The following is a 15,738-nucleotide window of genomic DNA, read 5'->3' as shown; positions in this document are numbered from 1 at the left end:
TTTAAGGAATCTCTATTAGAGATTCCTTAAATGCTATCCTTGAAACATTTTAAAATTGCAAATTCGCAAATTTCGGCCGCTATTTACCGCGAGGTCAAACCTCGTGGTAAATAGCGAAAACTTTTAAAAGCATTTTTGCATGTTACACACACACATGTCCTTAGGACATGTGTGTCCGCAACACCTGTTGAAATGTGCATTTGAGGGGTGCTACAGGGTGTCCTTTGGACACCCCTGGCACCCTTCAAATCGCTATCTTATTTGCGATTAGCAAATTGCTAATCGCAAATAAGGAATACTCCCTATTCATTCCTATGGGCCTTTTGGCCCATAGGAATGAATGGGGAGTTATTCCTTATTTGCGATTAGCAATTTGCTAATCGCAAATAAGGAATCTGTAGGAATTGCATTTAATTTTTGCGATTCTTACATGAATCCCGTTTTGCGAGGCTGTAATAGCGATTCCTTATGAATCGCTATTTCAGACTCGCAAAACGGGTCTTTCATGAATCTGGCCGATAGTGCCCTTCCCCTTTCTGAACAACAATAATATATAACATTACAGTTTGAGCATATGCTTGTTTGGCGCTGGCTATGCTGTTCTTTCAACTGCAATAGTAATAAATCGATGCTTATAACCATATCCAGAGCACAAGGGGTTAAACCTGTACTGTGTAGTAGATTCACAATAACATAAGTGTCTTTAGTTATGTATTTTCCTATGGAATCAATGAAACAATAGCATTGTTTTCTCATGTCAATTAAGCAGTACAATGTTAATAACAGAGAATTTTACCTTTGCACTGTAGTAATAAATAAGTGAAAGTGTGTTTATTAGTATGCCTGTTGCAAATAAGGTTAGTTAGCTACCCTTAGTTTCACCAGCATGCCATAAATAAATGCTAACGTTTTTTGTTACTCTGTCAATTTCCCTAAACTTTGCTTACTCGGTTTTCATATTTTCTTATTTCGCTTCTTTTTATTTTCATTTGTCATAATGTACAATATCATTCTGATGTTTATTTAAAAGTAATGGAGGGTAAGCATTCACAGTTATAAACTGTTGAGAATAAGCACTCCTCTTGATCATAGGAATTTGCTATTCTCTCTCCCCCTGCACTTCATTTACTTATTTCATAACAAAGATAACGTGCAAGCTGAAGGCATAAGTTTGCATATTTATTCTGGACGATGCCCACAGTTAACTTCTCAGATTTGCTGCTTATAGATGACAACATTATTTTAGTCTGGTGCCATCAGAGACAACATTTAAAAACAATGAAGTTTGTATTATTTATGTTATTGAATGCAAGAAATGGATACATGTATTGAGAAGGAGAGTATCACATTGAATTTGCAACATATTTGAATGATGTGAGGTATAGAATGCTTTTTTCTGCAAAATTTGAAATATGAAAATCCTATGAGCTCAGTGGCAGCTGGTAACATTTGAAAGTGGTAGGGCTTAAAGTTTGGGATGTGTGCCCTGTGGTGAGTGAGTGTAGTGAGCGAGCCTGACAGTCATGTGGTGGGTTCTCATCCTAGGAAAATGTTGAAAACGAAGTGGGCAAATGGTGCATTTTTAAGCCAATTTAAGAAAGCAAGAAGGTTTATAAAGCAATTTTTAAAGGGTAGACTTAACATATTATAAACACATAAAAATGCTCCATATCTTACTGAATTAAAATTGTTCAATATCCTATATATTGCCTGTATAACTTACGAGTTATACAGACATTGTCTTCTACACTGTTTGCTGCAGATCAAGCTGCACAGCACATTTGCAGGTGCCTGCTTACTCCACTGACTGATATGTATAGGGCCCCAGTTTCTAATATTTATAAAGGGTCAGTTTCCCTATCTGCACAAAGGCCTTAATTCATTTCATTTATATCAACGTGGTGATGACTCGTGTATGATTTTTATTTATAAGTCCTCAGACAACTCTTGCTCTATCAGTGAACATCTTCATCTGAATGTGTAGAACACGTCACGTTGCACACTCCTTGCTGATATCATCTCCGCTTCTAGTTTACTGACAACCATCTGGGGAGAAATGCTCGCTTGTTCTGTGGGTTCATAAAACATTTTGGAAGTGCATTATGTCTTGGGCCATCTCTTTGCTAAGTAAGACGCTGAGTGGCACAGCTGTCAGAGACTGAGGCCTTCTGTCTGCTGGCTCTGGAATCAGAGGGATTCAAGCCTAGGGGAATGTGTGGTGCCCGCATAAAGTGTATGTGGACAACTCATTCACTGTGACCTGCAAAGTGCAAACCATCCAACTCTCGGCGTACAAATAGATTATTTAAAGGGTGTAGCGCCTTGATGTCCCTAACTAGGGTTTTAGAGCTATGCAAACTTCGAACAAAAATTATATTGACACTAGAGCAATTGCTGCTGGTTGCAATAACAGGAAAAACTAACAACCACCCAGATAGTGTTAAATGGCATGTGACCAGTTCTGAACATGCCATGAAGACTGTGACCCCAACCACTGCCCCCAGAGAGCAGTATGCCCTCTAAAATGCATAGATATGTGTTTCACTCATCTGGCTGTCACAGTCAATCTAATTTATTTTCCTTTCTTTTAATGGCACGGGCTGCATCTGCAGTAATTTTCGTTAATGAATCAATAAAAAATGACATATTTTCTCAGCCAGTCAGTACACCTCACCCCTTCATCTAACCCGTGACACTGCATACAACTCAAATGCAAGGGGTTGGTTGGGGAAGGGCTACCAGGATACATGCTAAAAACAAATACTCAAATAAAATATTGCAGTAAAAATGTCTCAGTCACCTGAAGCTCGAGGCTGCCCGGGTCTGTGTCACACATACACTTCATGAGATGTCAGTTCAAGGCTGCAAGTTCTACCACATATAAAAAATAGGCAAGACATAGTGCTGACGAGCCACGCCATACCCTCACCTTTCCTTCTAATGATAAAGAAAAGTAGTAGCCGCAAGCCATTGCGCCATTATCAGGGAAGCAGACATGGCAACTGTAAAGCAAACCACAATAAGGCTACAAAAGAGAACCCAGGGTATAAGGCAATAATGACTGCACCTATCAATATTCTGGTTTAAGTAATCATACAATCTGGGTGCTAGGGACCTGAAGCTCAGTACCCCTAAGCTTCCAAGGGAATATTCCCACAATTTACAATAAAATACAATGATCCAGCACTCCACACAAGAAAGTCAACAACAAATAAGTATAGCAGGTCTTTTTTATAAATTCTTTATTCTTATTCTTCACACGACCGTAGCCAACGCGTCTCGTCCAAAAGGACTTCTTCAGGGCAAAAAATAGTGATTTGATCTATTACTGGTTGGTTCTTCAATCACTTCTCACGGTTTAAAGTATTCTTTTAAGGCGGTACCCTATGGATAATGCTTATCCGTTTCCAAATATTATCCTCCCTGTACTACTGGCAGTCTACACTCGATAGACGCTCACAAAGATATTTTTCGATCCTCCAGTCTGTATTCAAAAAGTGGCCACCTCAGTATATTCAAAAAGTTCTTCATCAACGGGTTTTCGGCAACGACGACGCAACATGTGAACACGGCATCGAATCCTTTAATTGAGATGTGCTAACGCCACATATATCCTACTGGGAGCACATATCAAACTTGAATTTCCCCAATACAGGGTGAAGAACTTTTTGAATATACTGAGATGGCCACTTTTTGAATACAGACTGGAGGATCGAAAAATATCTTTGTGAACGTCTATCGAGTGAAGACTGCCAGTAATACAGGGAGGACAATATTTGGAAACGGATAAGCATTATTCATAGAGTGCCGCCTTAAACGAATACTATAAACAGTGAGAAGTGATTGAAAAACCAACCAGTAACAGATCAAATCACTATTTTTTGCCCTGAAGAAGTCCTTTTGAACGAAACGGGTTGGCTACGGTCGTGTGAAGAATAAGAATAAAGAACATTTATAAAAAGACCTGCTATACTTATTCGTTGTTGACTTTCTTGTGTGGAGTGCTGGATCATTGTATTTTACAATAAGGCTACAGCTGAAAGGATACAAATGATTTCCAACTCCGCCCACTACGTATGACATTTTCAACATGGACCAAGATAGACCAGTGTTAAGCATAATGCATGGACATCCTTCGAGTTAATTAAACCTGCTTGCACAGAGCAAAGTAGCTGGGTCTTAGGAGACTGCACTACCAGGACTAGTCATTACAGTAATAATGGATATTGCCCACCTCAAATGGTCTGACGCCCGTAGACCACAAAAATAATTACAAGAAATAGTTGGAGAGGCAACATATATATACACACAGTTGTACACAGTCAATAACACGACGCTAGTTTTGTGCCGTTTGGCCTTTTATTTCCAAATGTACTTGGTATGCAATTGATGAGACCAGCGAACGCGTTTCGCCCAAACATGGGCTTCTTCAGGGCTGTAATAGCATACAATGTGGGTATAATTTAAAATGTTTGAAAAAGACCACATAGAGATGTTACATAAATAACAGTAAATTTACAGCGAACACCAAAGACACATATACAAGAGGAAAAGAAAGAGAGAGACTTTAGGAGTATAAAAGCAAGTGCACAAAATATAGAAGAGTGGTCAAATAGTGAGGGGAGTGGAATAGTGCACCATCTAGAATGAATGCGAAGACACTAGTGACATCCAAACATAGTGTTGAGATGTAATAGTGTGAAGAATACTGTCGCCTAACCAAGAACACAGTGACATCCAACCAAGGTGTTTGGATGTGGCGGAAATAAATGTTTGTGGAGTAAAAGAAGTGCTCACCGCATCCCAGGGGATGACGAGAGCAGTGAATCACAAGTGAAGCTCAACTAAATACCACCAAAACCCATGCGGAAAACTAAGTTATTAAAATCCACGGGTAGTTGGCTTACCAATATGGTTTATTCAAAGAAAGGATCTTCAGTAGTAGTGTCAAGAACGGGGAAATTAGCCGTTCTAAAAAAAGGCAAGTACAAATGTAGACACGAAAACCAATTGATCATGCCACAGCCTACTATAAGAGGTTAGCGCAAAGATAGTACAGGTAACATACCTTAAACGAATAAGAGAATCTCTCGTGGTGGAGAATGGTTCTCAGAAAGAGCAAGATACCTGCGGGTAAATAAGTAATGCCATAAGCTTGAGGAGGCATTCTAATGATAATTCTTAGTGCACCGCATGTTGAGCCCCAGTAGAGTGATTACAGTACCATATTATAAGCTAGAGCAAGGACCAGTATTACTCACATGACACTCCAACTTTCGAAGAATAAAGAAAACGCATTATTCATGGAGAAACACACTTGTTACTGCAAGGTCAATGTTTGCTTTAAAACACATACTACTAACAACAGTTAATTAAACCTACCTGCCTTTGGTCAGACTGTAACCACCACGACTCTCTCCACAAACTCCTTTCCAGTGCCATTAGTGCCGCAGTCCTGGCCAATCTGGAAGCGCTGCTCTATTGCTGAGAGCAGTGCCAGGATTGGATCAGGCAGGTGGACCCAGTGATCATTCTGAGTGCAGTGGGATGCAGCTGCCTGCCCCACACCCTCTCTATGTACAGATGGCGAGAAGCCTCTAGTACACATGTAAGGCTGATCGCTGAAAGGCAGTTGGCCAACCTGACATGCACACTTTGAAGTGTGTGTGGATGACCAGGAGGTGAGGCAGCATTCTATTTTAGAGCCCCACCCACTCATAACTAAAGCAACCCTGCTCCGCTTGTGGTCAATTGGAAAATAAAATGCAAAACAGCGCCCTCGGCCAGAAAACTGTGTAGCTTCATTTAGTTTAAAATCGGGGGCTGGTGGGAGCCAAATATAGGGGGGCACCGCTCGGCGCTCTAATAAAGGAGCCACCGCTATATGAGCTTGATTTTTTTAAAACAGATTTTTATTGATTTTCACAAAAAAAAAGACAGATGAACAGTCCCGTGGGCAATGCAGAGAAGCAAAACCGCTATATGAGCTTGATATTAACTTTTAGAGTCAAGAGTTCATTTGTGAGTCAGTAAAAAAAGCATTCCTTATGATGAGAAACCAAGGAGCATTGAATGAGCATTCCTTCGGTTAACTGTTAATGATTTGTTTCACTTGATGATTCCCAGCTCTAAGCACCTTGAGATTGGCAGGTTATTTAACTGGAGAGCCAAGAATGTGTGTCTCACATGGCTTATTTAGACTTTCGTGGATAGGGTAGTCCGACTCCATTGTGGTGGAGTAATCTGTCCACCAAACCGTCAGTCCGCCCACTCTTTTTAGAATTAGGTATACGAGCAGGCGACAAAGAGCCAACGCTTCTGTTCGCTGACAACACCTTGCTGATGTCAAAGACTCCAGTTGGGCTGCAAAACTTATTGAACAGATATCAATCTTTCTGAGATGCACAGGGCTTAGTTATTAATACCACAAAGACAATGCTCATGGCTTTTAACCCCCGCAAATCTTTTAGGAAATTTTACACTGAATGGTACACCCTGGAGAGAGTCGGGAACTTTGAATATCTTGGCATATTACTCTGATAAAATGCACTGGAGGCCCCTTTTAGCTAAAATGCTTTTGAATCATAAAGGCATGACGGGGCACTAAGTAAAGAACATCGCTTGTATAGTTGGCCAGTTGCCCCGGCGCTCGTAGTTTATGAAGCAAAGGCAGTTAGCTCGGCTTTGTATGGAGCCGAGCTATGGGGGTTCGAAAACGTGTATGAGTTAAGTAGGTCTGAGCACACATTTTTGAGGGATTTGGTAATACTCCCCCATAACACCCCATTAACACCTTCAGTGTATGACATGGGTAGGTGACCGTTCAGAGCAATTGCTAGGCTACGCGCACTGCTTTTTTGGGCTCGCCTAAGGTGTACTGAAGAGCTTACCAACTAAGCCTCAGCTCTAATGGAGGTAATGAATTTGGACCATAGGGTCGAGTGGATATCATATGTGAAGAAAACTATGATGCAACCTGGCCTTAAAGAATCATGGGATACCCAAATTCCCCCTAGTAATGTGGAACTTAACCCCTTCGATGCTCATGACGAGCTCAGCTCGTTATGCAGTACACTGGTCGTGTGCTTATGACGAGCTGAGCTCGTCATGAACAATGGATTCCAAGGATTTTCAGCACAGGAGGGGAATTGCTGCAGCAGCGATAGTGTTAAGCATTATTATTGGGATTGGATTGATAGCCAAGAGCTCAGCAAGCCAATTATGGGGAGATTGACAGAGGAGTTCCTTATGTTTAAGCAAACTAGAAGCTTAGAGCCCTACCTAGACGTGATCAAGGTCCCACGAGATATGACTCTTTATATTAGGTTTCAGTGCCGCACGTTTCCTGTTAATACCCTAATGGCAAAGTGGCATGCAGCTGAGAACACAACAGAGAGTTGCCCCTGCTGTGGAGCCCCGGTTGAGTGTGTTGCTCATGTCTTGTTTGCTTGCCCTGCCTACAACTAAGCAAGGATTAAATGGTTAAAACCAATATGCATTCAGTATGGTCACCCGCGATCACCGGTTTGCGCTGCGTATTTTAAAATCTGACCCCAGTGTTTTATTCTCATGTGGACTGCCCAAGTTTTTAAGTCAAGCTTGGTTAGTTAGAATTAAAGCTCAACGTAGTGTGACTTCAATTTAGGCAACTGTGACTCTAGCGGCAGTTTAAAAAGCTGTGTTACATAATATATAAAACCACTGATTACATTGGGTTGTTCTATTATTTATTGTTGGAAAGTGGGTTATTTGTAGGGGCAAATATAGGTCTGCCACTGGCAATAAGGCCACTAACACATGGTAGGACCCAGCATAGGTCTTAGAAAATGATTCCTATGCTCAGCCCTTGTTAACGTGGCTGCAAGCAGACAGGCTTAACTTCAAAGACAGGTATGTAAAACATTTAAAAACACAATTTCAGTAAATAATTAAGACACAACACAAAATAAAAATCCAACATCAATTTATAACAGTAGGTAGTATTTTTATCTTTTAAATAACACCAAAGCGAAAAGAAAACCACAGTAGGGAACCAGAGATGAATTTTTAAAGATTAGTCACTTTCTAGTGCTTAAAAACCAACAGTGCCCCTTTTAGTCATTTAGTTTTCTCTGACAGTAACACCATTAGAAATTGTTCTGGAGAATCCCAACAAATGAGTTATGCCGCCTTCTCCAGCAGGCAAAGTCCAGTTAGAACTCCTTTCTGAAGTTCTGCTTGCGGGTCCCAAAGTATCCAACACACAAACCAAGGTTTTGGAATCTCCAAGAGGGTCCTTGAAAGTGTGACACTTCAATTCCGCAATCCACTTGAACAAAACCCTTACAAATCCACTGGTACTCCAGGCTGGGAATTCTTTGTGGGGATATTAAGGTGAGCCCTGTTAACCTGTAGCTTGCAGGGGGTCCACTCTTTAGTCCTTTTGCAGCAAGGAAATCCACAGGGCTGCATTTTCAGTTGGTGCAGTCTTCAGAGGTCAAGCCTTAGAAAACTTTGCACAGCAAAACTTCTCAGCAGGGCACTTCTTGCTTCAGTAAGTTTCAAGCAGCAGATCTGGAGGGATCTACCCCACTCAGATACTTATTCCAAGCTCTCTGGGTCAAGCAGGAGCTCACTCCTGACCAATGGGAGCAGGGTAACTCCTCATAGTTATGACCACATACTGTAGAGTATGGCATTATTTTGGCGCAGACTGCATCAAATCTTCCAAATCCATAATGGCTGGTTTTCCAGCAAGGAGGTAAGAGCTGGCCAAACACACCCCATAGGATGGCTTATTTCCATAGATCCTCCCCCTACCATCTGCAGATACCTTCCCTAATCCTGGGTCTGGTGGTGGTCAAAAGTGTAAAGTGGAAACTGAAACTGTGGCCATCCCTCTGCCTTTGAAGAACATGGTTTACGACCCTTCCCCCTGGCCTGGCATTCCTATTGAACAACACACTGCCCTGCCGACAGAGATGGTTAACCCCAGGGGCTCTTTATCACCTCTTCAAGGCAGCCAGGCTAATCCACTTAACTCTGACCAATCAGGGCAGACCACTGGAAGGCTGAATTTGGACGTACAAACAAGTAAGTCTTTTTGCTTTTTGTATGTACACTTTAGGAGAAATCCAACAATATGATATTGTTGGATTTACAACTACCAATCTGGGAAGTGTTTGAATGGCCATTCTAGTCCTCTCCTATCAAAAGTTATTCATCAATAACTTCCTACCACGTTAACCTATGTAGCAAGGAATTTGCAATGGGAAAAATGACCTGGGCCATTTTTCCAGCACCAGGACTTACAAAAACATATTTTATAAGTACTTGCCTTATATCTACAGGAACCCTATCCCATGGACAACTAGGGGAGAAGTTAGGGGTTCTGAATCTGTAGAAATATTGCAGATTCTCCATTTACTGTGCTCCTAGCATCAAAGTCGAATTTGAGCAGCACTTTACAACAATGCGGGAACTGAAATGTGAAATTTCACTCTACCCAGGCATATAAAAACTCATTTTATAAGGGTGTACCTTATAGATAACTGACCCCCCACCCCTGGGTAACCTAGGGGAGACCTGGGGGCCGCTAATATGCCAAAACATTGTAGGTTATCCATTTTTAAGTGCCCCTACCACCAAAGGTGAGGTGGGGCATAATTTACTTTTTAAAAGCAGTCCCGGCACCCAGGGCTGTTTCTAAACTGACCTCAGGCTTCAACAGAGCACACATGCAAGTGGGGAAAAACCTGCTGGCCTCTACACTGCCATCCCCAGGGTACTTGGGACTTCTATGTAGTTTCATTCCCCTGCCTTATTATATACTAGGGGTGTGTGTGGTAGGTCCTGCCAATTACAGGGGGTACCCCACCATACCATAGTGTACCCTAGTGTATGTTAGGTGTTTTAAATGTATTCTAATGTGTCTCTTTCAGCTTAGCACTGGCCCTGGGCCTGGTTAGGCAGAGCCCAGGGTCAGTCAAAGTCAGTTACCACCAGTATCAGTCAGCAAAATGTTGAAGGGGGCGCCCAGGGCACAGGATGACTTTGCGACATAGCCCACCCCAAACAAAAGGTGATGGGTGTAGGAGAGTAGGGTCTGCTATCCTATGGTCACCCCATTTTTTGCTTTTTGCTTCACTGGTTTTCGACTTAATGTGGCTGTGGGTCTACTAATCAGACCCACAGCCCTGATGTTCTCTCTCTAAATTTCACACCATGTACTTTAGGTACATCACCAATTGGGATTTGAGTCACTCTTATGAGTCCCTGTACAGTGTACTATAGGTACCCTGGGCATAGGTGCACCCAAGGCCTACCAGGGGCTGCAGCATATCTTTTGCCACCCCTGGCTGGACATCCAAACTGACACAACTGGCTGATCACTCAGCTGGGGCAAGGTCATGTAATCACCCCTTGCTTAGATATAGTATACCTATAGCTAACCTTATATCTGGACACATATATACCTATAAGTCACTCCTATAGCTGGCCTTAACAATCCTGAAGGCAGAGTGCTTGGTTTTATGTTAGATGGTGCTCTAGCATGAGCTGAGCCTGTCTGCAGCTTTCGGAACCATGTCCTTATAGCTGTTCTAGGATATTGCCATACCATATACTCTTAAGTGCATTATGAACCTCGCGGTCAGATGCTAACTTTGGTTTGGCTTTATCAAAACATGTTGTGTAAGGTGTCATACGCTTTGGAATACTACCCCCTCGCCAATTCTGGCGACGGGGGTAGCATTCCACCCTTCTAGAGGGAGAAGACATGTTACTTCCATTAATCCCGGTTAAAGTTAACCAGAGCCTCAGCATCACAAAATGGATGCTGCTGCCACAGACACAAGTCTGACCTCCTGCTGCTGGGAGTCCTTCCAGCGAGGGAGGCTTGGACAAACGGTTTCCTGTCACAGGGAGGTGCTAGCACCACCCCAGACAGGCGATAGTGTATTGGGGCAGGGAGGGCTGAATGAAACGAGACACTGCCTGGGGCACACAAGGTTCCCCATGCATAGGCCAGTTCAAACCGGTGCTGGGGCACTCCAGCCCCAGCTCTGGTGCGAAAACAGGACAAAGGGAAAGGGGTGTAACCACCCCCTTCCTGGGTCCCACCCATAGGAGGGACCTAGCAGGTAATCCAGCTCCTAGATTTGATATATAGGTAGGAGCTGAGTCCCAAGACTTTAGATAATCCTGACTGAAACTCTGATATGAAACTCTGGACCCTTCGTCATCCCACTCGACGTAGAAGACTGAAGAATCTCCCTTGTGGTCAAGGAGTGAACACCCTGTGCAAGCAGGCACCATCAAGCGCTCAACGGTTTGCTTTGTCGTTGCTCCCACCAGAGCTTGAACACAGAGCCTGACAAGACCCGGACTTCCAGATATCCAACAGCCCAATCCACAGCCACAGCAAAGCTGAGAACTGTGGAGTTGACGAGAGACGTGGGACCAGCCATCTTGGAAAGCCAGCGAATCGCTTTCCGTGCAGCTTCTGAGGCACCCTCGATGTTGTGCATTGGGGACTGAGAAGCCCCAGCCCCGAGCATCCATTGCACCGAAGATCACCTCTCCACACTCACCGAGTGCTGCGTGGGGCCCTTTAGCATTTTCCTGCTCCACGCGTCTGTCCGGTCACTTGCCCATTGGCTAGTGGCCTCTGTGACAACGAATCTTTGAATTTCCAATGCTGGTCTGGTTGCTCCAGACTGGCCCTTGATCCCCTGAAAAGTAGCAGCCCATCAGACCTTCCTGGTCTGATTCAGACGCCATCTTCGATTCATGTCTGGGTTGCATTTGCCAATGCCTGATGACTCCCAAGCGAGAACCGACACCGCCGCCAGTGAGAGCCTTCGTGGGACAGTCCGTGTCCAGCTTCTGGTCATCGTCGACACCTCCTGGTCCACGTGGCAGCAGAGACAAGCTTCGCGACATCACCTGATTGCTCCCCGACATCGCCTGGTTCCTTCCTGGTTCCATCCTGGTCACTGGCTAGTGACCCAGACTCTGTTCCCTCTGCTTTCAGGTACTCTTCATCCTCGATCCACCCTTGGATCCAACCGGAGCAGCATCTTTTCTCCAAGGATCCATAGAACTCCACGACGAAACCCGACACACTTTGACACCTATGCACCCGCTTCTTGTGGGTGAGGTAACGCGAGTACTGTGGTGCTCCTGTAAAGGTTTACACTCCTAGTGTCCTAGTGTTAAGTGGTTAGTTTCTAGTCCAGTCGGAAGACTCCTAAAACGTTAACTTTCTAACTTTACGCACCCATTGACTTCTATGTGTGCACGCGTGTGCATTTAGACACTGCACCCGCATCCCGTGGGCCTCCTGCTCCCTAACTACTGTTAGTCCAGTGTAGCCCCAGCGATTCCCAAGGCCCTAGGCCTTACCATTGTTCGTGACGTGGTTCTTATACCACTATTTTAGTATATGGTTTAACGGGCCACCAGGGCCTATCCATATTTGTGCAACTTTTGTATGTTATATTAAGTTACTTGTTATGCGCTTGTGCTCCTGTGCTCATAAAGAGTTCAGGGGGTTGTTTAGAAATAAATACATATATATTTTGAATATATAACCTGTGTGGTGTCCTTTCATTTGGTATTAAAAGGATTGCATATGGTAAAACAGCTGGATTCACATGCCCTCTTGAGTTTAGCCTAAGACTGATTTTGTCCATGCTACCCCTAGGATAGCTGGTCTATAAGGTTGACTTTACAACCATCACCATAAGGGTTGTTTGGACTGGTGCCAGGGGCTCACTAGAATAGTGAACATCATATACCAGGCCAACTTCTCGCATTGGTGTGCAGCGGTTGGGATTTGAGCTTGCTGTTGTTTTACCAATTGTAATCTTTGATATCATTTGAAAGATCACATTAGGTACCCTAGGTACATATAACAAGACTTAGAATACATAAGTTCTGCTGAACTTAGTTGCTGTAGAGGAAAGGGCCTAGCACACCCTGACTACAACTCCTAGAGAGGTTCTAGTAGGTAAACACATAGTGTAGGTAGGTGCACACACCACACCTCACTAGAATCATGTCTACCACAGGGGAGCCAAGTGTGACTCTTCCTGGGGCAGGTGACCCTCCCAGGGCACCATCTAGATATGAAATGCTCAATTTCCAAGAGATGAGGCACTTGTGCACCTCAAGGAGATTGAAACTGGGTTCTAACCCTACCATTACCCATCTGATAGAAGTCCTAGAAAGGACTGATGCTGAGAAGGCCGCTAGACAGGGTCCCTCAATTCAGGCAGAAGAGGTCTTACCCTCTACAGATGATGCATCTGGTCCCACTATCAGAGAGGAAGAAGAGGAGGAACCAGAGGAAGAATCTGAAGAAGAGATCTTCCAAGACAGCCGGGGCCAAGTAGGAAGACTTAGCCAGGCTAACTTAAGCCTACATGGGGCTGACAATGGGGAACACCCATACAGACCCATCAGTAGACTTAACATGGGGTATGAGAGGGGGAGGTCTCACTCAGGTGACTCCCACCACTCTAATGCCTCTAGGGGATCCAATAACCCCGCTCAGAGAAGATGACCTCTCCTGAAAGGAGGGAGCATCAGGCTAGGATGAGGGAAGTTAATCTGAGAATTCAGAGGCAAGAGCTAGAAGTTGCCCTTGCCCAAGAAAAACTTGCCCTAGCTAGAGAGCAGAAGTTGAGTGGGTCAAGACCCACTGGTGGCAGCAATATCCCTAAGGATAAAGACAGGTCCCATGAGATTTCTAGGCACCTGAGTAAGATAGTGCCCCCCCCTACAAAGTTGGGGATGGAGAAGTGTGGCTCAGGGGTTAGAGGCGGCAGACCCGGAAGCTGAGATCAGTCCTGGACCAGGGTTCAATTCCCCGCCTCGGCGGGTCTTGGGCTCAAAAATTCCACGGACTCGATAATTCTCGTTCGGTGCCTACTCGACTCACGGGTTCACACTCTGCGACTCTGGGCAATAGCTTGCTTAATCTCCACTACGGCCCCTCGCGGCGGGATGCCTGGCTTTCACCTTGTGGATATCCTGCTGGGGTTATCTCACAGGGGAATACCAGGACGGGTTCCCAAGGCAAGCGCCTTGATGCCTTCGGGTGATACGTGCGCTATATAAATCGCAATACATTTACATTTACATTTACATCCAGAAGTGGATAACTGCTTTGGAAAGAGCCTGCAAAGTCCAGCAGGTTCCCCAGAGTCAGTGGACAGCTATCTTGTGGCTCTCCTTTGAAGAGAAAGGCAGAGATAAGCTCCTCACAGTTAATGATGAGAATGCTAATAACTACCCTGTCCTGAAGAGTGCTCTAATTGATGGGTTTGGCCTAACCACTGAACAGTACAGGTTGATGTTCAAAGATACCCAGAAGACACAGACTCAGGACTGGACTGATTTTGTTGATTGTGCCACTAAGGCTCTGGAAGGTTGGTTACTGGGAAGTAAAGTTAAGGACTACACAGGATTGTATAATTTGATCATGGGAGAGCAAATCCTTAATAATTGTCAGAACCAGTTGTTGCACCAACACCTGATTGACTCAGATCTGACCTCTCCCCAAGAATTGGGAAAGAAGGCAGACAAATGGGTCAGAACCAGGGTTAAGCAGAAGCCTCAGACCAAGGTGGTGATCAGAAGAAGGCAGACCAAAAGGGTGGGTATCAGAAACAAAAAGACCGAGAGTCTACTTCAGGCCCCCAAAATACTTCTAAGGAGGTGGGGTCCCAAAATTTAAAGAAAAAGAAAGAAGGTCCAAAGAAACCTTTGTGTAACTACTGTAAAACTGCCTCTCACTGGTTTAGTGAGTGCACCAAGAAAGGTACAGCCCCTACCACTGCAGCCCCTAAGGCAACTGCACCCCCTAGTACAGTCAGCAGTGGTAGTTCCCAGCCCAAGGCTATAGTGGGGTTAACCATGGGTACTGAGGTGGATCTTGGCCTAGTCAGGGTACCAACTCAGGCTGTCCTGATCTGTGATGTGGACATGGCTATGTCCACTACTGTGAGTCCCAATACTTTGGGCAAGTACAGACAGACACCTTTGATAAATGATAAAGTGGCTCAGGCCTACAGGGACACATGTGCCAGTGTCACTATGGTGACACCTAACTTTGTGGACCCTGGACAGATTGTACTGGGTGATAATTACCTGGTGACCAATGCTAGCAATGTCACTACTACACATAGTATGGCAGTTGTTAATTTCTCCTGGGTAGGGGTAAATGGCCTCAAAAGAGTTGTGGTAAGTGCAGACCTCCCAGTTGAATGTCTTTTGGGCAATGATCGAGAAAACCCAGTATGGTCAGAAGTGGAGAATAGGACTCATGCAGAGATGCTAGGTATTTCAGCACATGTCCTTGCTGTGACCAGGTCACAGGCCAAAAAGTGCTTACCTGAACCAGTGCTGGATCTTGAAACAATAGACCAGACAAAACCCAAGAGAAAGAGCAAGAGGGTTAAGGCAGTGCCTCCCCCCTGCCTCAGGTTGAGGATCAGCCCTCCCAGGAGGATGATTCTGTGATCCAAGAGGGAACTGTCCCAGAAGAGCTTGAGCCTGAACAGGTTGGGTTTCTTGGGACAGGGGGACCCTCCAGGGCAGATCTGAGGCAGGCTCAGTTAGATTGCTCTTCCCTTGAACCCCTCAGACAGCAGGCTGCTGCTGAGGCTGCTGGGAATGCTCAAGGTACCCATAAAGTGTATTGGTATGATGGACTCCTTTAATCAGAGGCTAGAGACCCCAAGCCTGGTGCTT

At 44.5% G+C, this 15,738-nt stretch overlaps 1 protein-coding gene across 1 annotated transcript in view; it reads left to right on the top strand.

Annotated features, from left to right (window-relative positions):
- Positions 1-15,738, top strand: part of LOC147703577 (uncharacterized) — a 328,904-nt gene that overhangs the window by 151,325 nt on the left and 161,841 nt on the right. The gene's annotated exons all lie outside the window — the stretch shown is intronic.

The sequence above is a fragment of the Lissotriton vulgaris genome, chromosome 7 (assembly GCF_964263255.1).
Source record: "Lissotriton vulgaris chromosome 7, aLisVul1.2, whole genome shotgun sequence".
In the NCBI taxonomy this organism is placed as follows: Eukaryota; Metazoa; Chordata; class Amphibia; order Caudata; family Salamandridae; genus Lissotriton; species Lissotriton vulgaris.
Note: the sequence above shows the minus strand (reverse complement) of the source record. Positions and strands in the feature narration are given on the sequence as shown.